This window comes from Ursus arctos, unplaced genomic scaffold, assembly GCF_023065955.2.
Source record: "Ursus arctos isolate Adak ecotype North America unplaced genomic scaffold, UrsArc2.0 scaffold_1, whole genome shotgun sequence".
Lineage (NCBI taxonomy): Eukaryota > Metazoa > Chordata > Mammalia > Carnivora > Ursidae > Ursus > Ursus arctos.
The window spans coordinates 27861329-27888925 of NW_026622763.1; the positions used below are offsets into that span (position 1 = coordinate 27861329).

Consider the following 27597-nt stretch of genomic DNA (forward strand, 5'->3'; position numbering starts at 1 on the left):
CTACTTTGTAGCTATGTGAATTTAACTGGATTACTAAATTACTTAATCTTTTTCATTTATATAAGAAGAGTAATACTATTTTTTCTGAAGGTCGTGAAGATTATACAAAATATTGTATGTAACATACATAGTAACTTATGTGACACATAGTAGGCCTTTTGTTTAAAAGTCTTCTAAGTGGAAAATGCACTGGACTTGCAGTGAAATCTCTTTTTTTCCCACTTATTAGCTTATGACCTTGGGCAAGTCATTTTATTTCTTTGGACCACATTTTTCTCACATATAATTTTATGGCATGGCCGAGAGAGCCCTTAGGGTTCTAGCTTTGCTATTCTTGGATTCTTAGACTTGTCCTAACATGTGAGAGTGTATCCTCACTCTGTACACATTAGGAATGGCATGAAAATATTCACCTGGGCATAGAGAGGTCTTGGGGGGAAGAGGGTCCCGTTCTGAAGCAGGGAAATGAAAAGGCCCATTGTGCTGGCCATGAATGTTCTTCACTGGCTTTGGTTATGGTATTTGCAAAAGTAGCAGCATCTTCTGGAATACACTGAATTGCTAGTGATTATAGTCCTGAATTCAAGTGGATTTCAAAAGATGTGCCACTGTGGATGCTACTCTCTGTAGTGAATCGTTTATAACCAGCTGCTTGGCGAATACTTGGAGAGGTAGCAGTGGAACCAAGGAAGCTGCTGCTTCTGGTCAATGACCACGTTCACCAATGACCACATTTGGTTCAACCATGGAGTCAATCACAGCAAGTGTCTGTGTCCAAGATATAGTTTCTATTCAGGAAATATTGGGCAATAGGAGACCCCCAAAGCAAGAGGAAGCTCATTTACCAAGAAGATGAAGAAAAGAAGAGTTTGTAACAGATGTAGAAGAATAATCTACACTGAAATGAAGCTACACTCACGGCCATTCATCAAGATGCAGGGTAGTTTTGTGGTTTAAAGACACAGCATTTTTCAGTGTGTGGTTTCCACCAAGTTATTTAATCTCCCAAAGCCTCAGTTTCCTCATATGTTAAAGGGTTAGTGATACTTACCTCATTCAGTTGTTCTAAGGAGATAATGCAAATGCTGAGATATGTTAATTATAGGTAACTAGTATTATTAAAACTATTGGTATTATTATAAACTGCAAATTTACACTGGACTTCAAGGTTTTTCCCTAACCTAATAAACTGTGCAGATTATAAGAATAAATGTTAAAAACAAAGCGTTCGAGGGGCGCCTGGGTGTCTAGCTCAGTTGAATGTCCAACTCTTGGTTTTGGCTCAGGTCATGATCCCATGGGTCTTGGGATCAAGCCCTGTGTGGGGCTCCGTACTCAGTGGGGAGCTGGCTTGAGGATTCTCTCCCTCGGCCCGTCTCCCTACTCTCTTTCTGTCTTTCTAAAATAAATAAATAAATCTTTAAAAAATTAGATGATCAAATGGTTGGAGTAGAGTGCATACGCAGAGAAGAAAGTTCTAATAAATTTTTATCAGTGCATCATGGCCATTAGTTTTATCCTATCATTTTATCCCTGGGATCTTATTTTCAAAAGGTAGCCATCTACTTGTTCTTTTGATTGATTTCATTCTTTGTACCTGTGGTGGGATTATAAATTAAAGACACTTGTTTCTATAAACTTCCCTCGTTACTCTGTAGTCCCACTTTGCCTATTTCTTGCAAAGTTTCTGTCTCCTGCCTTTCTGTGGGATAAATTTAAATTTGCTCACCATGTTCAAAGAGAAAGCATTATGATGCTTAGTCCTGAAAAAAAATCTTTACTTTATAACATAACTTTTTAAAAATGGTAAAAAAAAGTAACCAGAGTAAAATGTTAACAAAACAAAACAACAAACCCCTGAAGAAAGTGAGTGTTAAGATACAGTGGAATTATTGTTACCAAAACAGAGAAACCACTGAAAACTAGTCTGGTTTGGGTTCAAGTATTTTTGTCTCAACGAGCTTCAACTTTTGCTTGGTCCACTGAAATTCACTGAATTCGGGAAAATATTGAGATTTGAAATGGTAACAGTGTGTGGTAGTTACAGCCTCAGAACACAGCACCTGGGAGTGGTGGTTTTCTTGTGTTTCACAGTTTGAATCTTTCAGAAGAGAAGTGAAATTCTATAATCCTAATTTCATTGATTTATCTAGTTTTGACCTACATTCTCATGTGCAGTTTCTCCTATGTCAAGTCATATGTTAGTCCATTTGGGTTTGAAAACTGTACAGATAATTTTGTAGGCAGTATTTCCATAGAAAAGAAATTAGGACTGAAATCCAAGATCTTGGCTGCCCAATACTTAAAAATCAGGATATCCTTAATTCAGTTTCGAAAGATGTCCCATAATTATTAATTTATTATTGAATTAGATGCACTACCTTTTTCAAGCAGTTTTGTTACATTATTTTTTTATTTAAACATTTTTTAAATTGTGGTAAAAAAATACCATGAAATTTGCCATCTTAACCATTTTGAGTTCCTTGCAGTTCTGCAGTAGATTCACATTGTTGTGCAAGAGAGCTCCAGAACTTTCTCATCTTGCAAAACTGAAACTCTATACTCATTAAACAAGAACTCCCCATTTTCTCATCCCCCAAACCCTGCTAAATTCAGTTTAAGTGAGGCATGTATATGTTTTGTGATTACAATTTGGTAAGGCCAGAGGACATTTAGGTGGATTGCAAACTGTAGGATATGCTGCTTTTACTTGAAAGTATGGACAAATTGCAGGAAATGAATGTTCATAGTTAGCACTTTCATTAGTTGAACTGAAGGCTACTACTTAATGGCACGTATGAAGTACTTGAAAAGCAGGCATCACTCATATTTTCAAGTTGTGAAATTTACAATCAAAATCAAAACCAAAACTGGCATCAGGCAGAAAATCCTGATAATGAAGGAGGGTAACTTTTGAAGTATAAAAATAATTGAAAAGTTGTGGTATTATTTTCTGTTGAGATCTTTAGGAAGGCAAATATTCATTTCAATATTGTGGTTTTGTTGAGGTACCACTGGCATGCCAAGGAATCCGTTCACAGGTCCTGAGCTAGCCCCTTTCTGGACTTTTCAAAGCTGTGCCTAAGGAGTCTGGTGTGGCCACAGTACAAGGCAAAATCTAGAAGGAGGAAATGCTGAGATGTGGGTAGTGATAACTCAGAGCCCTCATTTGCTTAACCAAAAGCATTATTTAAATGTTCAGGGTCCTGGTTGGGAAATGAATATGATGGAACAGGTTTCAGTGCCAGAGAGAGTCAGGCCCTGACACCCTGGTGCAGTTCTCCTCCACTTATTTAAAAAGTCAAGGTGATGAGATGTCATCTTATTGGCCACCTCCCAGCATCATCTTTGTAGCCTCCATCCTCTAATACAATGAGCAAAATATGGCAAGATGATGATGATGGTGATGATGATGATGATGATGATGATGATGATGATGATGATGGTGGTGATGATGATGATGATGATGGTGATGATGGTGATGATGATGATGATGATGATGATGATGGTGGTGATGATGATGATGATGGTGATGATGATAATGATGATGATGATGATGATGGTGGTAGTGATGATGATGATGATGATGATGATGATGGTGGTGATGATGATGATGGTGGTGGTGATGATGATGATGATGATGATGATGGTGGTGGTAGTGATGATGATGATGATGATGATGATGATGGTGGTGATGATGATGATGGTGGTGATGATGATGATGGTGATGATGATGATGATGGTGATGATGATGATGATGGTGGTGATGATGATGATGATGATGGTGGTGATGATGATGATGATGGTGATGATGATGATGATGATGGTGGTGATGATGATGATGGTGATGATGATGATGGTGATGATGATGGTGGTGATGATGATGATGATGGTGGTGGTGGTGGTGATATGACGGTGTTGGTATGATGGTGATCCTGAGAATAGTGGTCACCCAAACTCATGGATGCGCTATTCTTACCTGAAGTGTCTTGCCTGATAGGTGTCAGATTTTGGAAACTCAATGTTTGATGATACTCCTTAGGCCTCTACAGGATTAAATTGACAGATCTTACAACCCAGAATTGTTTAAGACTTGGTTCTACTGTGTTTCAAGTACATTTTACATTAAACAGGCTTTTATGTGTCAATCTGGGAACTTAATTATCATTTATAAACTTGTTTCCTTGCTAAAAATGTATTTTGAGTCCAAAACAAATAAATTAAGAATTTTAAGGAAACGACCCTTTTTAAGTAGGAAATTGTTTCAATTTGTTCTTGTAATTCTATATCAGCATTTAATAAAATATTTTAATTTGGTTTTGGAAGGAAAGCTATAGCTTAATTTTAATAATGGAGGAGAACAGTAGGGTAGCTAAAAAATGAACAGTATTACATGTATTAAGTTCTTGATACATATTGGTTGAATTAATTAAATACAAAGTCATTTATATTTAGTTATTTGACTTTAAAATATAGGGTAAGAGTTTTTAAACTTCAATTGAATTTTATAATGATACTTTTCTTACTTTTACATTAATGTGAATTTTCGCATCTCTGAACTTACATATTTTGCCTACTTAGGCCTTATTTTTATTGGGCCACTACTTATTCTGAGTAGTGGGGAGCAATCTACAAATCCAAGCACAGATAATCAAGTATAGTAGTGTTAATACTACTTGGTAGTGATAAGCTGCAGGAAAATGTGAGGGAGAGGAATAAGTCGTTATAGTGAGGAGTCACTTAACCAAATCTGGGTTGCCAATATGCTATTGAGAGGTTTTTTGTTTTTTGTTTTTTAAGATTCTTCCTGTGGTGGAATATATAGACATAACCTCAGTATTAATGATAACATGTAGGTATTGGCATAGGAAGGAAAACTATATGTTACAACTCTTATCTCATTTCTTGCTTGCAGTGATTAGCTGATTTGGCCTCTAGGTGTGGGTTTTTTCCTTTCTCAAAGTCCCCTTGATTCTCTCTCTCAGTTGGTGGGGATAGTCTTCCTGGTTGGAGGCAAGAGAATATGGGTGGCTGCACTCCTCTACCAGGACCGAGGCTAGAGTTAATATAGCGAGCTCACTCTTTCACCCAAATGGTCATCTATACATTGGGGACATTAAACAATGTGGAAAGGGTCCAGGGAACACTAGAAATGGCATCTGATGACAACCCTAGAGACCTTGTGGACCGATGTAAGGAAACTCTAATATATCAGTATTTACCGTTAACTGAATGTTTCCATGTACCAGATGCTATATGCATCATCTTGTTCAGTCCTCACAAAACCTTAAAGGTAAATCTTCTGATTAATCCCATTTCAGGATTTAAAAAAAACCCAGATATTTAGAGAAAAATGTGTTAAAACATGTTCCTCAAGCTGATGCAGACAGTAAAATAAACCTGGAGTTCACCCAAAGATTGTTAGACCCCAACGCAAATAATGCCAATTGTTCCGCGAGTGCTTGCTGCCATGGTGGTGGGGATTTGGCACAGACATGGTTACTGTTCTTTGGGTGACGATTTCACCTAGTTATTGCCAATTAGTTAAATTTAAAGTTCTTTACATTTCTCATTTGTTCTCCTTCCTTCTTCTTTTTCACCTCTTGTCATTTTCTTCCCACTTCTGATATCACTCCCAAGTTGGTAGCAAAGGCCATGGTTCCTGCCCATTTTCTCCTCTTACCACAAAACCTGGATTAATTAGGACAAAGGAGCCAAAAGTAGTGTAGCCAGTCAGTTTCTCTTTCTGTGTGCCTTAGTCCAGCTCTCAGGATGAATTTAGATTAGGCATACCCAAGGATATCCATGAGTAATAACTATAAGCTTTGTCATAGATAACTGTATCGGGTGTGTTTAAATGTACAACTCTGTTTTTCTATTATTATGTGATATTTCATGTTGACTTGTCAAACTGAAAAATACCCATATTGATTTTGCAGAAAGCTTCACATGTGAGATAAATGCACTCAAAGACTCCTCACAAGTAGCTCTTTGGAGCTTCAGATGTGAAATGGATCATTCCTCAATCTGTAATAGACCCTTCCGTGAAGCTCTTCAATCAAACCTGAGAATTCAAGGTGAAATTGAGGGGAGGATGGGAAACCCCTACAGGGGGATTTGAGTGGACTAGCTGAGAAAGGAACCGGGGGTATTTGCTGCCTCTTTTTTCAGGTTTTTTTTTTCTTTCTTGAGCGTAGGAAGGCTGTCTATCACTGTGTGACCTTACTGCGCGGTATGTGTGTAATACCTGGGTACAAGGACACAGCCGTAGAGGTGCTCCTAGAGGTGCTGTCATATGCGCCTTTGATTTCTTTCCACTTGTCATTTTTTTTCCCTGACGATTTTCAGGTTATTTTTAAAGTGGTTATTTTATACAGATTTATTATATAGGGGTTCTCTTTCCACCAAATCATTTATACTGTTAAATTTGATAGAGTGAACTCGTTCTCTTTTGAGAAAAGCATAAATAATCTTTTTTAAAAAAGTTAGTGACATATAACAACTACTCTAGTTAGAATTGTCACATTTTGTGAAGCAGTGATCCTGGTAAGTGCATCTTATTTAAGAATCATGTTTGTAGATCACGTAATGACTTTTAATTAGTTTGTTCCCAGTAAAGCAGTAAGAGTTACCCCTAGTAAGGAAAACAGCATCTTCTGAATTAGTTTTGGTGTCACATTTTTTATTCATTTGGGAGCACATTTTCAGTTGGACATTTCTACGTTAATTAAAAAAAACTCAAGAATTTTCAATGGGCTATTTAGTTTGGGGGAGCAGTGAATCCTGACACCAAACTAAGTAATAAAAACTATGCTTTGGAATTTATGCTCAAATACAGAATATGTTTGATAATAGTTTTTGATGCCCAGGCTGCTACAAAATGATTGCTATCCCCTCGCTGTGTCGTAGTTTTTCCCAAGCCACGGAAACGGTGTTGTTTGTAAAGCTCGCATATTAGTATAATCTTAAGAGCATATTAATTGCCCGGGAGGTTTATGTATTTGTTCTGCACATGTGATTAAAGATCACGGCAGCTTATACAGCATAATTTTAGAGATGGAGAAAATGACTATTGTAATACTTGCTACTCTCAGTTTCCTCTACAGCAATGCCCTTACACCTTTCTTTTTCAGGCATTTTGTAGCATCCTAAACAGAAGGATATTGAAGGGAGCTGATTCTGCTTTGATCCTTGTGCTTGTTGTCAAAGCGCTTGGGATTGAAGAGACTGTTGGCTACAATTGACTGTGACAATTAGGAGATGATCAGAGCCCTAGAGTGGAGCACTTAAAGGGTAATTTACATGTCAGTTTGTCGAATAAAAAAAAAAAGATATTCAGCTAAGATTTTTTTTTTTCCCTCAGAGCCTTGTAAACTGCAATTTGTGCTCTGGTAAGAAAAACCTGGCAGAGGAGTTAGGATAGCCATTACCATTTGAAAAGAAGCAATCATAAGGCCGCTGCTGAGCCCTTTGTCCACTAAAAATGCTGATTTGCAGGCAGTGAGTGAAAAAGTGGAACCATCACTAAATAAAACCTTGAGCTAGGTAACAACCCTCCGTCCCCCACCCTTGCTGGCTTTTTAATGTTGGTTAAAGGTGTTTTTAAAAAACGTATCTTAAATCCGATACTTACTATCATTATAACATTGTTACTGGTCATGAATGTCCTTTCCTAAAAAAATAATATAAAGGATGCATTGAGGAAGTGGTAGGTGCAACACAGGCCAACAGTGAATTGAAAGGCTGAGGCTGGCTATCACTTGTATCTTACTCTGGTCCCTTTGTACGGCATCACGATTTTCCGCCAGTCAATCCTTCACGCTCTATTTTCCCCCTCCCGTATCAGTGTGCTCCTAGGTTGTCCCATTTTTAGTTATACTCTGATTTTAAAGTGGGAACTGCATTTCCAGCGTTCACATATTTAGCCTATTTGGGTGCACTTGGCTAAAAATGTAATGCACTTTCAGTCATGATTTGCTATTCGTATGTGGTCATCTCTCTACTTTTCTGTTAGGTAATCCATATACAGAAGTGAAAAAGAAAAGAGCTAGAAAGTGAAAAGAGGATAATTGCCAGTAAATAGAGAGTGATAGCGGTCAGACATCATCTATTTAATTGTCAAATAGGATAAGAAAAATTAGTTATTTCAAGAATTTTTGAGGCTTTCCCCCCTCCCTGGAAATCATTACTAATAGTAGTAGTAGTAGTAATAATAATAATAATGACAATAATAATAAAAATAACATGTAGCTGCAAGCTTTTCATTTGGAAAATTATCTAAAAAATAAGTTACTGTATCAACACAACCATCCTGTGCAAACATACTCAAATTTGGTGTGTGGATTTAATTCAGAGATACATATTAACTTTCAACGGCAGATACTCTTATATTCCATTTTTTGTATACTTGGCTATGGTGACAGGCATTTGCAGAAAGGCAGCAGGTTAGAAATGTCTTTATCCTAAAACACCAACTTTATTGATGATCGCTAAGAGCATGCATGGCCTTCAAAACTAGATTTTCCAACAGGACGTTGCTGTTCCTCTAGTCCTTCACCTGGAGACTGGGTTTTGGGTTTTCGGGCCACCCTCCATTAAAGACATTCACACTTCCAGATAAGAGGGTTTTATTTCTCCTCATTTACATCTAATACTTGAACAACAAAAATTTTTTTCAAGGGATGCCTTACGAAAGGACTTGCTTCCTACTTGTGGAGGTTTCTGGAAATCACAGTGGTCAATAGGGGGCTGATTGAGAGAAGTCAGTAATTCAGAAGCTGCTGCCGCCTCCTCCCACTGCTTTGCGGGAAGGCCCTGAACTTCTTTTTATTTTATTTATTTATTCTTTTGAAGAGTTTATTTATTTAGTTGACAGAGGGAGAGAGAGCACAAGCAGGGAGAGCAGCAGGCAGAGAGAGAGGGAGAAGCAGGCTCCCCACTGAGCAGACAACACAACCGTGGGCCTCCATCCCAGGACCCTGGGATCACGACCTGAGTCAAAGGCAGACGCTTAACCTAACCGACTGAGCCACTCAGGTGCCCCCGGCCCTGAACTTCTTTATAAAGTTTTTTAACTCTAGGTTTCCCTGTGTGCGCGCCCCCCTTGCAAAGAAGAACACACCGGCAAGGAAAAAAAAAAGAATGAATAGGTTAGTGAGTGCTAAGAGGATAATGAGACAGTCAGCGAAGGTCTGGGCTTCCTTAGTGTGTGTCTGCAGAATGCAGGCGATGGTAAATCTGTATCAAAAATCAGGCACAGCAGGAGGTGTCGGTCTCCCAGGTAATGGGTAAATGACGAGCACATGAGCCATCCTTGTATCGATTTAAGCGTTTTGTTCCAGCCAGTCACAATTAACTTTGATTTGTTTTTACTTTCCTCTTATAGGTTTGCATTTAAAACACTCTTGGAGCACTAATTGTATAAAATTCTGGTAACTGCACATTCTCTTTTTAGAGAGGTAATGAGCGAATGAATGAAAAGGCAGGGATTATTTGCCATTCTAAGAGCGGGGATTGTCAGAACATTTCTACTTGACTGAAATTGTTTTGGAAGGTGAGCTGGAACAAGAATCTTGCAGCTAAAATGAAGTGACTCTGCATGTGGTTTTGGGAAGTTTCTCTTCATCAAAGAATCCTGCAGAACTGCTCTGGGACTTAGAAGTGTGATTTAGATTTTATTTACAAAAGAATATTTAGGTGAATCCTATGAAAACATTTTAAAGTACGCATATTTGACTCTTAACAAGTAAGTGGGAGTCTTTTGAAGGCTCATTTGGAATTATTTGAAAAGAGTTTTACTATCACAGTGTTTTTTCAATATACAAATTGCCATGTTGTGATAAAATAAATTATTGAAATGCTTTGAAAAGTTTTTAGAAATGTGCCCAAGGAAACAATATGTAAATTGTTAAAGTTAATTCACATGTCAGTCCAAGAACCTTTAGCACAACATTCCAGAACATTTACAGTCTTGTTTTAATGAGTAGCAAGAGCTACTCATACTCTTTGTATGTGTTTGGGGGTGGCACTAGAGTTGCCAGATATAGCAAATAAAAATAAAGAATTCCTAGTTAAATTTGAATTTTTGATCAATAGTGAATATTTTTTCATATAAGGATGTCCCATGCAATGTTCTCATTGTATCAGGGAACCCTAGGTGGCACTCCGATTGGAAAGAAATTGCAACCATGCCTTGAAAGGAGAACCTAATTATTTATAAATTATAAATTGTCACTTATAAATCATTTTACCTTTCACTGTCAGATTAGTTAAGCCAATGAGCTTGCCCCCTTCAAATAGAAACCAAAAGGCTTTTTAACTCATTATGCTGAGTTTAATTTCCCCCATCATGTTCCCTGCACAAGCTGTTTGACTCGTCATTTCAAGTATATAGTAATTTCTGCCTGACAAATACAATGGAGACTTCGAAGAAGGTGGAGGAGGAGTCTGGCTCACCCACATTGATCAGGCTCTGAGTGGAGTGTTTCCTGGTTATGGGGATGGAGAGCTGAATGATGCAGTGAGAATATATTATCTTTGTGAAGCCACATCTTTCCTTTTGTGGCAGTACGTATGACTGCATAGGTAACCAAGTTGGAAACCCCTGGAATTCTGATGCTGGTAGGAGCTTCTGGGAAAGGAAAGATTCTGTGTCCTTACACTTTTATTTTATCGCATTGAACTTTGTTCACCATAATCTAGCTGCCATGAAAGAAGCTAAGCTAGAACGTTGAGAAAACCATATATTTGCAACCAGCATTCTTTGAAACCAGCATTCCATTCTGTCTATAGTCAGTTTGAGCTGCTATCACAAAATATCATAGACTGTGTGGACAAACAACAATTTATTTTTCACAGTTCTGGAAGCTGGAAGCCTGAGATCAGAGAGCCAACGTGGGCAGGGTGTAGCGAGAGCCCTCTTCCATGTTTGCAAATGGTCATCTTCTTGCGTCCTCATACGGTGGAGAGCAGGGAACTCTGACCTCTTCAGTCCCTGACAAGGTCACTAATCCTGTTTGGGAGGACTCTACACTCCTGGCCTGATTGTCATCTCCCAAAGGCCCCACCCTCTAATACCATCACATTAAAGGTTAGGGTTTCAGCATATGGATTTGTCAGGGGACACAAACATTCAGTCTGTAACAACTTTTCCCTGTCTTGGTGCTTTTCATGGTCTGTCAGAAAGACTACTTGTGCAGAAAAGTTTAGAGTCATGTGTCTCATCCTCTAAGCCCCCTTCTGATTTCAGTTGTAGCTTCAGTGGATGGTTCTTCACAAGCCCAGTCCTCCAGAACATTGTTTGAGTCTTCCTAATTTCTGCCTCAGAGCCTTTTCCAGAACTGCAGAAGCCTGCTCAGTGCTTCCTCAAGGTTGGCATGGAGATGTGGGAAACAGTTAACCCCCTCAAGGGCAGGCCTCAATTGATCGGAGACAGGAGCTTGTGGACAAACTTTTCAGCCACCTACCTTTTAGTCAGGCAGTTCCGAGAAGCACTCAGCACGCTTATGTAGGTATCTAACCTAGGCAGGGATCTCATGTAGATTATTTGGATTTTCCACCAAGCCTACTTCATTCTGTACGTTTTCTTGAACCTATTTCTAGGGATCACCAACATGCATCCAATTCCTCATCTCAGGCTCTGTTTCAGGGCAACCCCAGCTAAGACACCCATGATGCTGTCTTCTTTCCAGCACCATGGCCCTCTACTTTCTCTGGGTCTAGATGCTTTGCTTCCTTGGGTTCCATCAAAGTTTACTTTTCTTATTATCAGAGGAAGACAGTTCTGCCACTGTACCTACTATTAAAACTGAGTCACATTGCTTAACAAGCACATCACCCAAACTCCATTACAATGAAAGCCACTTTTTATTGGACACACACTCCATGTGAGGGCGTATGCTAAGAGATCCATGAATAGTGTTTCATTTAGTCCTCAGCATGTCACCAAGAAAGAATCAGTATTTCTATTTCACAGATGAAGAAATTGAGGCTCAGAAAGATTAAGGGATTTCTTTCAAGACCACAAAGCTAGTGAGTGGTAAAAAAAGCATTGAGTTCTGACCTATCTGACTCCAAAGCCCCCTCCCTTTTTTTTACTACTATTCCATAGAGCCCACCGTATAAAGCTCTTAGAAATTAAAATTTCTTTATCAAACACTAATATGAGCAGCTAAAGAGATGACTGGGTAGGGAGTAGGGATAAGAATTGGTTTATATCAAATAAGGCAAATATTTAAAAAAAAGATGTCCTTGCTCTTGGGGCATCTGGTGGCACAGGTAAGCCTCTGACTCTTGTTTTTGGCTCAGGTCGTGATCTCAGGGTTGTAAGATGGAGCCCCACCTTGGGCTATGCACTCAGCATGGAGAAAAAATAGGAAAGTTCTGGTTACTGATTTGGTCACAAAGGTCATGCTGGTGGTGACATTCCTGTAGTCTGCTTTATGGTTGTTTAAGTACCCAATCTCTCTGCCTTATGGCTTTATATGAAGGCAAGAAAGAAAGACCAAGATTATAGGTTTTTTTTTTTAATTTTTAATTTTTTAAAAAAGATTTAATTTATTTATTTGAGAGAGAGAGAGGAGAGGGACAAGTAGACTCAGTGCTGAGTGGGGAGCCTGATGTGGGGCTTGATCCCATAACCCTGAGATCATGACCTGAGCTGAAATCAGGAGTTGAAGGCTTAACTGACTGAGCCACCCAGGTGCCCCCCGAGATCACAAGTTTTGTTCATGGAATACAGTAGTAATAAATTTTCATATGCCAAAAAAAAAAAAAAAAAAAAAAAAAAAAAAAGAAGGCACAAAAGGTTTCTTATATCAACTTATGATTGAATAAAAATGTGAAGTTTTGGTTTCATTATGAGACCTGGAGCTCTATGTATCTATGTCTGTTTTGGCTCACAGTACTTACACATGGTAGGACTTGATAAATATACACTGAGCAAAGTAATTGGAGTATTGTGGAATATAGTTTAAATTGACTTCGATAAGTTCAAATTTTTAGTGATCTGCTTTTACTAAACGATTGACTTTAGCATCTTTTAAGATTTGTTACTTGAAAAAAGTTAAAATTTTAACAGAGTCATATAATTTAAGACAGTGTCTGGAACAATGTTAATAACATGATTCTCAATGAAATAGGGTGACTTCAGTTAATTTAAATCTACTGGAGGCAAAGAGAAGTGGAAAGATGTCATCCGATGTTACAACAGAGAGGTGTGGGCATGCTAGAGTGCAAAGGTCAAATAGAGTAAACATGACTTTGTGGAGACAGGGAGAGGCTACCCAGAACAGCCATGAGAAGATCTGTTCTCCACTTAGAAAAGGATGAAAGAGTTAGTAGTCCTTCTTTACAACTTAGGTTGGGGGGGGGGTGGTTCCCTGGCAGCTTTCCTCTGTCTGACTCTCCCAGTCTTCTCAAAGTTAATGTATTTCATAAAAATTAGAATTTTGACCTCCTTACAAACTGACTACATTTTGGGATCCATTCTATAAACCTATCATCTTTATCCTATCGCATCCCTTGATGTAGAGGTAGGGGTTTACCCACGCAAATCTTCCTGACGTTTTATTGGTAGAATTTCAAATTCTCTTCAAATTTCCATGCAGTTAGGAATCCAACTGTATGGCAGTTTCTAAAAACTTCATGAGATTGTTAGTTTAGAACAATAAAAGGGATGTGCATATGCAATTTCTAATGTGCTTGTTGGTTACTGTTAGTTTCTTGTGGCAACTGTAGTAACTGGTGGGCCCTCAAGAGTGAAAGCAGAAATGACTCAGGGCCATCATCACTGGCAGCATTAGCTACACCAATGAAAAATAACATCAGATACACTTGCTCTTTCCCTGATTACTAATGGAAGCTATCTAACAAGCAAAAGTAGGTTTTGTCTTTTGGACTGCAGACTATAAAAGAGGTCTAGTGTTCTGCCATTCAACATGTGGGATGGGAATACTTTCAGACGGATTCCATAGAAACTAAAGGAACCTCAACATGCGTATAAATGTCTAAAATTCTACTCAAAGTGTGTGTGTGTGTGTGTGTGTGTGTGTGTGTATTTTATTTTTTCTTTAAGTAAGCCCTAGGCCCAAGGTGGGGATTGAACTCATGACTTCAAGATCAAGAGTCACATGCTCTACTGACTGAGCCAGCCAGGTGATCCCAAAGGATACTTTTTAAGTTCTTTGTAAAGCAGAACCAAACTTCCCCTTGCCTACAGGTTAAGTTATTCTGATTGGCTGAACTTTAATGGATCATTTAAAATGTAAGTAACAGAAAAGAATATGATTGTTTTATGTTTAGTTACATACAATTACTATGTCTAAATGCTAATTAAGATTAGGATATATGAGGGGCGTCTGGGTGGCTCAGTCAGTTAAGCGTCTGCCTTCAGCTCAGGTCATGATCCTGGGGTCCTGGGATCAAGGCCCACCTTGGGCTCCCTGCTCACTGGGGAGTCTGCTTCTCCCTTTGCCCCTCTCCCTGCTTATGTGCTATCTCTTTCAAATAAATAAATAAATAAAATCTTTAAGATTAGGATATGTGAATCAGTGCAGCTAATACGTAAATAGACATAAATTACACAATTGACCCAGGTAGAAAAATTAGACTCATATACACCTTTATGTAACTGATGCTCACAGTAGCAACAGACTCCATCCAGAATATTTCTTTTTTTTTAATTAAAAAAAAATTTTTTTTTGAAAGATTTTATTTATTCATTCGACAGAGAGAGAGACAGCCAGTGAGAGAGGGAACACAAGGAGGAGGAGTGGGAGAGGAAGAAGCAGGCTCCCAGCGGAAGAGCCTGACGTGGGGCTCGATCCCAGAATGCCGGGATCACGCCCTGAGCTGAAGGCAGACGCCCAATGACTGAGCCACCCAGGCGCCCCCATCCAGAATATTTCTTAGACCAAATTTAGGAGAGTCCGGGGCATCTTCTCTCAAAATGCCTGAAGCCGTATCTGATATTCAGTCTCTCTGTATTTAAATTGTTCTTGGGTTAATAGTACCCAACCAACTTAAAGTGCTAGATAAATATCATAGATTATAAAGCTATATATGTAACTAAAAACTAGTTAGTATCACCATTAGGCAGACATTTGCGAATTTTACTGGGAAGCTTTCCCTTCTCTGTAGTAATGCCAAGCATTATTTCATTCAGAACTCTTTTTAATCCTTGGGGTTTAAATGTCTGATGCACCCATACCCTTTCACAGCCAAAGAAACATATTTTCTTCTTACACATATATTACCTGTAATTGTTGGCAGAGTTGGGACTACTACCCGAAGTTAGGGATAGAAGTGACAAGTGATGGAGATCCGTCAGCTACTATGCAGATACCAATAAGCATCTTGGGAAGTAGGCCGATATGCTTGTGGGATAGCCATGCTTTCTCACCTTTAAACTTAGGACTCAGGAAAATTGCTTCAACTTCGTTAAGTAAAGATAACTTTACTTGGGAATATTGGCTGTTCTTTCTATTTAGAAGATACCAAGAAGATAATAGTGGACCGTAATGAACTTCAAGCTTTAGAAAGCTCTGACCTTCTGACTACCTTGCAAGTCAGTATTGACTTTGATGTAGAAAAGCTCTCCAGTTCTTCCTTAAATGAATGATAAGCAGCATGGGTAGGATTACAAAGTGAGTGTTTTGTCCCTGGATCTCTCTGGTCTAGAGGCCAGATCAACATACAGAGTCCCTATATTTAAGCTATTCTTCAGTTAACAGCATCCTTACATAACTTCTGCCTGTCACCAGGGATCTGATTATATTATCACATAATTAACTTATTGACTAATAGCTTAGTTATCTTCAAGAGGTGCTGACTTTACATCTAGACAACAATTTAGAAACTGGCAGAATCGAGTTTATTAATTTTTATATCATTATACAATGATTCTCTAAATGTGATTGTCTATGAACCTGTATTATTATGTAATATGATATTTCATATAGTACTTAGAGAATGGGTGACCAGTAACATTAGTCCACTATCACTAAATACTACAAGATTTGCAAACAGAAAGGTCTGGTAACAGACCCAGGAAATATGAGTTCCCGGCCATCTAGTTAGGTGAACTTGCATAGTCCTATTACGTCTCGCATCTGCTTTCCCTAACATTTTAAAGAAAGAAATAGAAACAAATGATCTCTTATTTTTTTCCCCAGCTCTATGTTCTACGCATTTGTTGAATGATGATGAAGAACGTAACAACATCATAAATACTATAATTGGAAAGATATATTTTCATTTTTCTTGACTGTTTCAAAGTTTGATAAGTTTAATATAGGCTGAGTACTAACATTTTCTGTGGAACTCTAGGAGTGCTTTTAAGCTTATGACTAAAATTTTTGGTTTTTGATGGATAGACAAAAAATAATTAAGAATTTATAAATGTTTTGGCTTTCTTCACATGTCACAAACCCAGCAATAAAAATGAATACTTGGTTCCTTTAGAGATGGGTACCCAGGGTTTTGTTAGTTTCAGGATGATAACAAGGTGTAGAATCATAGGATGCAGATATGCGGATTTATGTTTGGTACGCTGCCAGAAACTACAGGGTCCAAAGAACATGTCGATTTATGTATATTCTCAAGATTTTGTTATCCAGTCTTAGGCTTTTTGGCCATTTGCTGTGATTCATATTCTATTTCTAATTCTTAACCTCAGACCAGTACTTAGAATGAAAATGTGATTGACTCCGGGTTAGCTGTGGAATTGAGTAGCGTGTAAATACACATGGCAAGAAAGGTAAATCATCAAGAAAAGTCAATCTGACCAAAACTAAGAAGAACATTAACTTTAATGTCATGTATTATTTGAAATACTTGAAAAAATACTCATTGTGAAAATGTGTTCAGAATTTGTGATTTTAAATTATTGAACTATTAACTTTTATATTTCAGATCCACAGCTTCTTTATTGCTTTACAGTCGCTGTATCTTCAGACTGGGTCACTTTTGTCAATATTTCACACCTGGAATGGCAAGTTTAATATTACTGATGGTGTCAATAAGTTAAGATTTGATTATTCTGATATCTTCTATTGAGCAGAGTTTACGATGTTATTAATAATGTTTTTCAGCACTTTAATGCTTTAGATTATCTTCTTATAAGCCCATATTCTACACATATTGTGCCTTTCCATGTTATTATTATTGATATTTATAACTAGGAACTACTCATCATGATAAATGTATCAACAATAAGGCAACACATAGTATTAATACCACGCTCAGCATTTGTAATTTCCAGAAGTTCAAACACCTAAGGGATCTACGGTGGGGCCAAAAGGAGGAATAAAGGAGCCATTCTAGACTCTAGATAGAAAACGTTCAAAAATTGATTTGATATCAGATTTAAGGAGAAAATATGCCAATTAAAAATGCAGCTTTTAGGATTCAGTTCAGCATGTTACTTAATAGCATTTGTCATTTTCCAATTTTTCATACGCAGCAAATTAATTTCAAATCATTTTGCTCTTCCAAATGCCTTTGTGTATTGTGTTTCTTTTTTCATATTCTTTTGGATAACATTTGAAAGAAAATAAGACTACAACAGTCATTGATTACAGTCAGGATGGAAGACAGTTGTAAGACCGAGGAACAGGTGGGGCATGTATGATGGGAATATTCACTTTTTGTGCCACCATTTTGTAGCTGCTCAAAAAAAAAATTTTTTTTTCAGCAAATGGTGGATATTGTGTCTTTACAAAAAATGGTTCTGTACTGGATCCATCTGCGAAGTATAAACATGTCATCAGCACTCATTTTCCATCTCCAAAAAACATTCCCCATGTCCATATTTGATTTTCAAGTGCATCTGTGCACTGGTGGAAACCCTCCCAACATGCTGCCACACAATTGCAAAACCCACACATTTCTGTCTTTGAATCAAGCTTTCACAAGAGCCTGGCCTCCTCTGGGTTTGAGCTTGTTTCGAAGTTGCAAATGTCCGCCGGGTGACCCCAATAAAAGCAGCTTCAATGTCCGTGCTAAGGTGAAATTATTCCTTTTAGGGGGATGATTTTGTCTAAGCAGTTTCTTCTACTTGGTTCCAAAACTTTTTTTTTTTTTTCATCTTAGAATTTCTCTTTCCATGCCCACACTATGCTTCGGTAATTATTAGCATTATGCTATTGAGTTTCTCAATGACTAAACTCACATTTAAGACAGAAAGTTCGTTAGGTTATTCTGAAAGTTTAAGTAGAAAAAGCAGGGAGTTCATCTCAGAAAGCCGAAAGGCAAGCATCCTGAATCCTATGAGTCCCTAACGTTATTGATAATCACATAACCTGAAAGAGTTTAAAACATCACTGACAAAATTTAATCTCTTCATAAACACACATTCAGAAGTGAACTCCTTGGTAAAGAAGGAAATTTTATTTTACCTCGTTCTTTTCCCTCCGCAGAGCTGGAGTTACCTTCGCTATAGAGCGTGGAGTAAGCCTTGCCTGTCATTTTTAATCAGGTTGTTTTAGGTAATTTTGGTTATGCCCCTCATTACTGAATTGTTTATCAATAGGTGCAGCAAGTGTCACTAGCTTTTCTCATCAAACCAGGTCTGACAAAGCAGCACAGCGCATGGGAAAGAGGCAGCTAGGTGAAACTAATGCCATAGATGTTTGATTCATTAGGAGCTTATTGTTAACGGGGATGTCTGATTGTAAAGGCTCAGTCAAGCAAAAGAGTGCAGAGTAATCAGTCGGATTTATAGTTTGCAGGGCTCAGAAAAAAATCAACATAAACCTTTGGATATAGCAGAAACAGAAAAATCCCCTTTGGGCAGCCCTAACCTGGAACCAGCCAAATAAGGTCATGCTACATGAAGGTTTCCTGTTAGGTGATGGGAGATAGAGGCGGATTAGAGCCATATGGCATGGCCTATCATACCTTCTGACTTAAGATAACAAAGCCAAGCTTTGTGCTTAGCTGTTTTTGACTGACATCATCAATTTTATTTTATGTTGGTCACCTCCGGTAACAGGAAAAAATGGCCTAGGGTTGATAACACATGCTTTTTTTTTCTTTTAGTATTAAGATGCCTAGAAGCTAGTTTTGTGCTGTTAAAAATTTCAAAGAATTAGTAGCTTACTCTTCTATCACCCATCCTCCAGCAACTGTCAGCCCCCCTCCCCCTTGTTTTCAGTTTGTACCTTGCAAATGAGAGGCAGCCTTATTCAGAACCAGATGTAAGGCTCCTAGAGAATGAGCATAAGCTGGTGTACTTTAAGCCTAATGGGAAGTTTTATATGCAAGGGCCTTGAACTGATTAGTATAATTCCCTCTTTAATACAGCTGTCCCTCCAGATTAAGGTAAACCAAATGTTGCAATCAGAGATTAGTGTACCTTGCCAGTTATTAACATCCCCGGTGCTCAGCAAGCTCGTCAGACGCTAATGCTGTGTATTTATTTGCCATTTCCCCACTGTAACTTGAACTTCTGCACCTGTCAAAGCATTCCAGTGAAGAGAGGGGCATTATTGGAAAGCAAAAGTTTTATACCTGTACACCTGTTTTGTTTTGTCACAGCTTAGATTTTCTTTTGGCCTGCCAAGACTGCCAGGTGCTTTAATCTGCTACTCCACTGGTTTTGTAAAGAAAGACTTTGTGTGCTAAATTGCATTTGTTACTTTCATATGCTTGCTTTTATGCAACTGGAGAGCTGCTCACCTAAACTGATGGTGCGCACGCACGCGCCTGCACGTGCGCACGTGCGTTTTCTTTTGCAGAGAGGTAAAGGGTGAGGTTTCTTAGAACACACACCTCTGTCCTCTGTGCTCCTCAGATTCTGCAGCGTCTTAAATCACAAGGTGGGTCTCACAGCTGTAATATATTTGGCAGGATATCCTGCCTTCTTGCAGCCCAGATGTCAAGAAAGACAAAGTCCTGGCTATCTCAGAGAGATCTGGCTCTGTTTCTTTCCCTCCCCAGCCCCCATCCAGGGCATGCTTGGACTTGAGGGCTGAACATATATAACAAACACGCTGGAGAAGTTTGGGGCGGGAGCTCCTGTGTGTTTTCGGTAACTGGTCCAGTTTGGGTGTTCCCTGATCTTTTCACCAGCATGGCAGATGGGGCAGCAAGGAAGGGAAAATAATGGCAAGTTTGATGAAGAGGCCTTACACTTGTTGAGTAAAGTGCCTTTGTGATTTTTATCAGTGTTGTTTATTACTCAGAGATTGAGAATCAAGAGGTGCTTTTTCTGAAAAAAAAGCATAGCTTGCTACGTAACCACTAGGGTCATCTCAGGGTCTGGTTTTTGGTTTTTTTTTCCCCATGTGGGATTGAAGTACGTAGTTCTGCTCTTACAGAGCAATCACCTGATGCCAGCAGCACCGGGGCAGGACCAGCTCCCCCTCAATTCGGCCACAGGCGGGAAGGAGCCAGTTTTCCAGCCAGCCCGTGACACTGGAAGCAGCCACCAGTGCAGGTTGGTGTCCACGCTGGGGCACGTTTCTTTCCCTTGCCCCCCCTTCTTCGAGATTCCATCTTGGTGTTTGTACGTTGATCGCCTGGTGCAGAGTTTCTACATATTATAGCTTAATTGCAGATTTTTAAAAAAGACAAAAATATGTTCATATCTTAGGAATTATGTCTTGCAGCCTACTAAATATGCTAATGCAACACTAAGCAGGGATAAAGTTCTTGCCATACCCCCCAACAGTTGCGTGGAACCCGCTGCCAAGTGATTGTTAATTGTGAAGCACAAGCAGGCTTTGCAATCCATCTTAATTGTCATACTTACTTCAGGTTCCGTGATAAGGCTCGATGTTCTGTTTAAAGTGACAATGTTGACAAGGGGAAAGGGTGTGGGCCCGAGCCTGTGGTTCTGAAGGGGTTGCGTGCTCTGACCTGCCGAAGGTTGATATGGACGGTCTGCGAGGGGATTTTAGTTGTCATGGGGTCCCCAGGCGGTTGAATGGAGAGACTGTCTGTCCTGCTTTTTCCTGTTAGGATCCTGACACGTGGAGCATTGATGAACTCAGCACAACGTTGAATGGGAGCTTTTTGGCAGCTGAGACACTGGGGCTAAGCTGCAGGTCAGAGATAACACCCGTGCGGATCTCCTCCTGCACACACTTGCTAGCCGCTTTCTTCCCTCCTGAGTGCAGGAAATGGCTCATGTGAAATGCGTCCACTTTTCAGTTTTCCTTTCTTCTAAAATGGAGCTTGACAGATTGGACTTTTCAGCTCCCCCTTTTTTCACCACCTCTGCTTTCTACCTCAGAAATACTCTTCAGGAAGCAGGAGTTAATCTTGGTGAGGAAACGATAAGGTGATGCTTGATTTTTCAGGGGAAAGCAGAAGGATATGGCTGCCTCGTTGCTGCACAGAAACTTGTCACGCCCCACCTTTGGGGCTTTTGCCTTCACCTCTCCTCGGTACAGACCAGAAGGGGCGCAGCGTGGACAGCCTCCTAGCTAGACAGCTGGAGGGGGCGCTTCCTAGCATCACGGAACATTAGATACCAAGGAGGACACATCTGGGAGGTGATGCTGCCTCTGTAAGAGGGGCCTGGCCAGCACCTGTGTGGCCCTGCACCCGAAGGGCACGAAGGGCACGGTGCTGCTGCCACCAGCACAGTTCTGCATTGTGTGACATGGAGCTGAGTTGTTGCAGATTTCCAAGATGTGGAAAACAAAGAGAAACCAGCTGCAAGAGTTACTTTAGTAATCGTTTGCCGGCTGTATTCAGAGAAGCAACACAGAAAAAAATTCTGGCCAGTTTTAGTACCTGCCCTAAACTGGGGCCGACCAAGCTCCACTTAAAGAAAAGTTATTTGAAATTGATCTCTGTGTGGTATTGAGTAGTGACTGCGAAACTCATAAATTGAAACTGCCCCCAAACCAAGTCAGGTTCTGACTCGGGGTCTAAGTACATGATTTCAATGAGGTCTGAGTGCTTCCTTTTCTCTCTGTTGAATATTTGGCACACTTTGAAGCAACAGGGATTCATGTGAGAATGTGTGTGTGTGTGTGTGTGTGTGTGTGTGAGTGCACATGCGGGTAGAGGGGATGAGATAGGAAAAGGAAGACGGGGGGGGGGGAGAGAAGGGCATGGGACTGGGGAAAGGTTTCTGGTCAAGGTTCAGTACATGTCAGAAAACAAAAGGGTTGTGGGTAGAAGTGAGAGTAGCAGTTCAGCCCTAGGGCTAACACCTTGGGACAAGCAGGGCGATGCTGCCCTTTGATCTGTCACCTCTTACCAATTCCGTGCACCCATTCTGTCTCAGGAGGGCTGAGCGTAAAGCTGAGAGAAATGGAGAGAGCGAGAATGAGTGAGTGATCTGTATGAGAGCCAAATAGGATGAGTCAATAACCCTGAGGAGAATGATTCAGGTTTGGAACTCCATCAGAATCTGCCCTGATGCAAAGTAGTGGAGCCAGGCCTTCCATAACAGAACACTTGTCCAGTCTTCCCTCTCCATTTGTTCTCTGTAGCCTTCATCTGTCTTGAAGTGACTGGGGTTGGTTACTCCTGGACTTACTCTAGATCTACAGAGAGGTAGGGGGGCTTCCTAGGAATTTTGAGTGTCCCCAAATTTAACTTTAGAGAGAGTAGTCAGGACTGAAGAGCCTACCAAAGGACCCCAAAGAAATAGAGGGTGCGAAGCGTTCAGTGTAGTCGCTGACACACAGTAGGTGCTGGGGTAAATCCTCACTCTTCCTCTGTGAAGAGTGAAGCCGGTCGAATTTGTTGTTAAACACTCCTTGGCTGTGTTTTCAGTTGTAGTACTGCCTGAGGAAATTGGAGAGCTTAGAAGGGGCTCCTGTCCTAAATGAAAGGTTTAGATTTGGTTGTGTTTTCTATCTGCTTGGTCCAGATCCAGTGTGAAAGTTTGAATTGACCTGAAACATTCTAATCCTAGACATGTGTGGTCAATTGTCCTGAGGTCAAAGGGAGACGACTACCTATCCAATGTGATTTCAAGAGCCTGGGAAACCCCATATGTCCTCCAAGTATCTCCCCAATTAACCATGGCACCTGTTAACATCCTGCTATTTCTGCTGGTAGGGCAACTCCTCTGAGGAAACACATGTTTTCTTGATAAACCTCTTTACGTTGCAATTATGATCCTTGAGAGAGGCCACTTTTTATTATGTGGATAATGTTGATTTCTTATTTACTATCCCTGTGACAACTGGAAAGAGAGAAACTGGATACAAATAGCAGTTTTGTTAAGAATAATACAATTCCTCTGCCACAGGATGCGTCAAGGAGGTTACACTAGGTTGGGGTTTGTATTCCTCCAGATAATTTTGGATCGAGTTATGTAGACAGGAGGAGTGCTTCTAGTCAGCTTTGTGGAAGAAAAAGAGCTTAATTTGGGGTCCTTTCTTTCTTTTTGACCTTTCATTTCTTATCACCCTAAGAGAAAAATTGCTTAATCCCATACTGTCTTGGGCTATCCAGAATCCTTTGCCTGAAAGATGGTAGGTTAGCAATTCTCAAACATTTTTCTGTTCCTGAGTGTATGTTCACACGTTGGACACTTCCATGGGTATACCTTGATTGTGATACGAGAGGCATTGTATTTCAGCCTTTATTTGAAATCGGTCTCCTTGTCCTGACAGTCTTCTGTGTCCTCTTGGGAAGGCCCACTCCTTTTCCTCTGTTCCTGTTCTGCCATCTTCGCGTCTCATCAGTATATGAGAGTTGCTGCCTTAAATGAGGTCCTAGTTATGGGAGCTTTTTCTTTTTCACACAGCGTGTGTGCCTTCATCCTTGCTCTAGGAGCCGCACTCCCTGTAAGTACGGATAATAGACGTGCACGTGTATACGTTATGCATGTAGGTTTAGGCACACACACATGTGTGTATAATTATTATTTTAGCAAGAAATAAGCCTGTCCAGTGTATTTTGCAATAGATTTAGGTTAGTGGTTGTTTTAAACAAATAAGACTGTTAAGTCATCAGTATGTGTTCTCTTCTATGCCTATATATAATTCTTTAAGTTTTCTTCATCTATCACATGATTTTTACCCTGGGCTTTTTTTCCTTGGTTTTAAAATATATGTATTATTATTATTATTTTTTTTTTTCTGACTGCACTAGTCCTACATACTTTAGAATGTTTGGAAATTATGGGTGAGAATAAACTCACCCAAAATTTCACAATCTAGAGTTATCTTTTATTACAATTTGGTTGTATCTTTCTACCTCTTGGCTTTATTGGTTTAGGTATGGAGAGTGCCTGGGTCACACTATAATTTTTAAATTGTTTTCTCTTTCCTTTTCAGACTTTCAACTCTCTAAGCTCTCCTCGTTCCTTTTATGTTGATGGGTCCCAAGTGGGACCGATATAGTACTTTAGTATCTAAAGCTAGATCTGACTTGTATTCTGGGAAGGTTAGCTCACAGCCTCTACATACTATATTTTGAACTTCTTAATATGCATTTTCCTGCTCTGAATCAGTGATTTATTTTTTGATCTTTGTTAATACTTCTTTTCAAGCTTGAAACAAAAGAAATTAATCTAAAAATAACCAAAGACTGTTATCCAAGACTTTAAAGTAGTGTGAGCCAATAGGTTGACACCTTTGATCCTTAGGTAAAAAGTTACAGTTCTTTTGTTGGCTTTCTGCAAAAGGAGGAAGTGGGGGCAAATTACACAGTTGATGCTATTTTATGCATGAAGGAACCTACTTTTGACAGCTAGTAAACAAGTTTCAACATTTTTCTGGGTAAAGAAGCTCACTTATTTAACATTTATTTATTGAAGTAACCTCTATTATGTGGCAGGCACTGTTCTAGGCATGGGGATTCAGCAGTAAATAAAACAGACAAAAATCCACCTTTGTGGGAGCTTACTACTTAGAAATAAAGGACTTGAACTTTTTTACTTTCTACTTAAATTTCCACTTAAAGTAATTGTACTTCATTTTCTAAATTCTGAGTTAGTTTTGAAGCAGGTGGGGGAAGAGCTCTATTATTACAATGTTTCTGTATCGAATAATGTCTTTCCTTCCAGAAATCTCTTTTACTCATTACTCTCCACACGGTTTTTCAGTAGACAAAAGGCAAGCAAATGCGGTGTCAAAGATCAATTTTGATGAATTAAAATAAATGGCCTTCATTTTAATATGTTGTTTTATTGAGAAGGGAGATTTTAAAAAACAATCAAACAGGAGGGGTAAGAGTGGATACATTCTTACAACTATTTGGAGGAGTAAATATGGGATGCAAAATTAGGAGAGGTCCTTCACTTTCAGATAGAGCTGAATAGTTATGTGTTTGAGATTATAGTTTTGCCAGGTAGTTAACTTGAACAGTAATGGAAAAATAACTAGTAGTAGCTAAGCAGAGAAATAACGCATGAGGCAGAAAGACACAGGCCAACATTTTATTTCATTGGAATGTGTAATCCATGGAAGCTCTATTAGAGGAGTCATGAAGGTATAAAGAAGTATGAAGAGGGGCGCCTGGATGGCTCAGTCGTTAAGTGTCTGCCTCGGCTCAGGGCATGATCCCAGGATCCTGGGATCGAGCCCTGCATCGGGCTCCCTGCTCTGCTGGGAGCCTGCTTCTTCCTCTCCCACTCCCCCTGCTTGTCTTCCCTCTCTCGCTGGCTGTCTCTCTTTGTCAAATAAATAAATAAAAATCTTAAAAAAAAAAGAAAGAAAGTATGCAGAAACTCAGAAACAGAGCAGACAGTAGTTATCTCGGTGTTTTTCTTACCCACTTGTTTCAGCTTGAGTGTGTTTCAGGTAGTTTGTCAGACATCGAGAGACAGGAATTATACCGATAGACAAGGACAAGGTTGTTTGCTTGTTTGTTTGTTTGTTTGTTTTTAAGTCAGAATTCAGGATCTGCCATAAGCAGTTAGATTGTGACATGGAAATATCAAGAGTTTAAATGGATGCTCCATGAGAAATTATCCTGGAGTCTTGAATTTGTGTGTAAGAATAGAGTCTTCGTTACTTTTGTTAGAGGTTGATGAAACAAGTATGTGTTATAACTCAACCGAGGAACAAAGAGTGTGTATTGGAGACAAGAAGTTGCACAGTTAAATAACTCAGTCTGTGGAATAGAATATAGCTGCTGACTAGTGACTGCAGACACAGACGGTCAGCTGGAAGGATTGACCAAATTATTCACAAATGCTGGAAAATTCAGAAGAAAAAAAGAGAAGGGAAGGAAGAAATGAAGGACAGAAGCGTGAACAAAGAGCAAAAAGCAGATGAACAGACGAAAACTGCAGTGGGGGTATATTGAGGCATAATTATTCCGGGGCTTTGATCCTAGCTCATCACTAGGGAAAAATTATATTCTTCAGGTGGGGTTGTATGACTTACATCTATAATTATTCGGATGTGGGATAATCTAGGGACAAAGTACCATCACATTGTTGACTAGAAACCATAAGAAATCCTTGCTAGATTAAGGGATGCTTTGTGAAGCAAAAGGTAGACTCCGAGTTTACCTTGTAATTGTTTTTACCCCACTTTTGGCATGCTGTATTTAGTTTTTTAAAAAAGTAAGCCGCGACTAATCCTTAGTTTAGTTTCAAATCCACACTCTTTACCTCTGTTTCTCCACTAGACTTTCTTTGTCGTGTTGCAAAGCCCACCAAGGTCTACCCACTCACTGAAGGTTTTTCTTCTCCTGTGAGAGGAGATACAATTACTCTTCATAAACCTATAGAGATATATGTGTTTTTTATTATTAACTACGGCCATGAGTGATGTCTTTCTTGACATGTAAGACAGCAGACATAGTGTCTTCACATTTAGAAAATGTGTACAAAACACACAGCATCTATGCTTTGTCCAATAAACATTAACTGATGTAGATGAGAGAGCACGTGTCACTAACAAGAACCCCTGCCTGACGCTGGGTCTTCAGAGGTCTGAAGATTTTTGTGAGCTGGAATGATGCCCCGTTGTAATTCCTTCTGTTTAGGTTAAATGAAGAGATAGTTTTCTGTTTTAGAGGCAGCGTTCCTGGTGAATTTAGCATGATATATGCATTACTTGTATTGAACACAAACGTTTATTAATTCAGAAAATTCAAAAATTATTTAAAATATAGCTCTATACTATATATACATGGCATAGGTAGTGTGTGTATATGCCTAGTATATGCGCATGATGAGTGATATGGAATTTTAAAATAAATGAAAAGATGTCCTCTCTGCTTTAAGAAGAATCAGTGTATTTGGGAAAAAGAAATGAAAATCCTTAAAATTGTTTATGTTCCACCTTCATTTATCAATAAATATTCATAAAATATCTATTTAATAGATATTTCTATTCTATTTAATAGAAAAATATCTATTTAATAGGTATTTCTTTCTATTTAATAGAAAGATCAAGAAAGCACTATTATGTTCTCGGTGAGCTTTCAATCTGATGGGTTCAATGCAACCACAATACAAAATGGACTTATTTTTACAAGAAAGCCAAAGAATGCTGAAATGAAAATAACAAAAATATTGAGCACTAGAGAGTCCTTACCATGTGTCAGGGGCTGTATGATATATTGTAGGTGTGTTGTCTCAATCCTTACAACTCTGAGTTACAGGTACTCTTACTTCACCCCTTTCCCCACATACACTTTCCAGGTGAATTCCCAGAGATCTGTACATAT

At 39.2% G+C, this 27597-nt stretch overlaps 1 long non-coding RNA gene across 1 annotated transcript in view; it reads left to right on the forward strand.

Moving 5' to 3' along the window:
* Positions 1 to 20467: 20467 nt before the first annotated feature.
* Positions 20468 to 27597, forward strand: part of LOC113263387 (uncharacterized) — a 74728-nt gene continuing 67598 nt past the window's right edge. The window contains exon 1 of the long non-coding RNA XR_006410744.3: positions 20468 to 21047. This is a non-coding gene — a long non-coding RNA (uncharacterized LOC113263387). The remainder of the gene's footprint in view (positions 21048 to 27597) is intronic.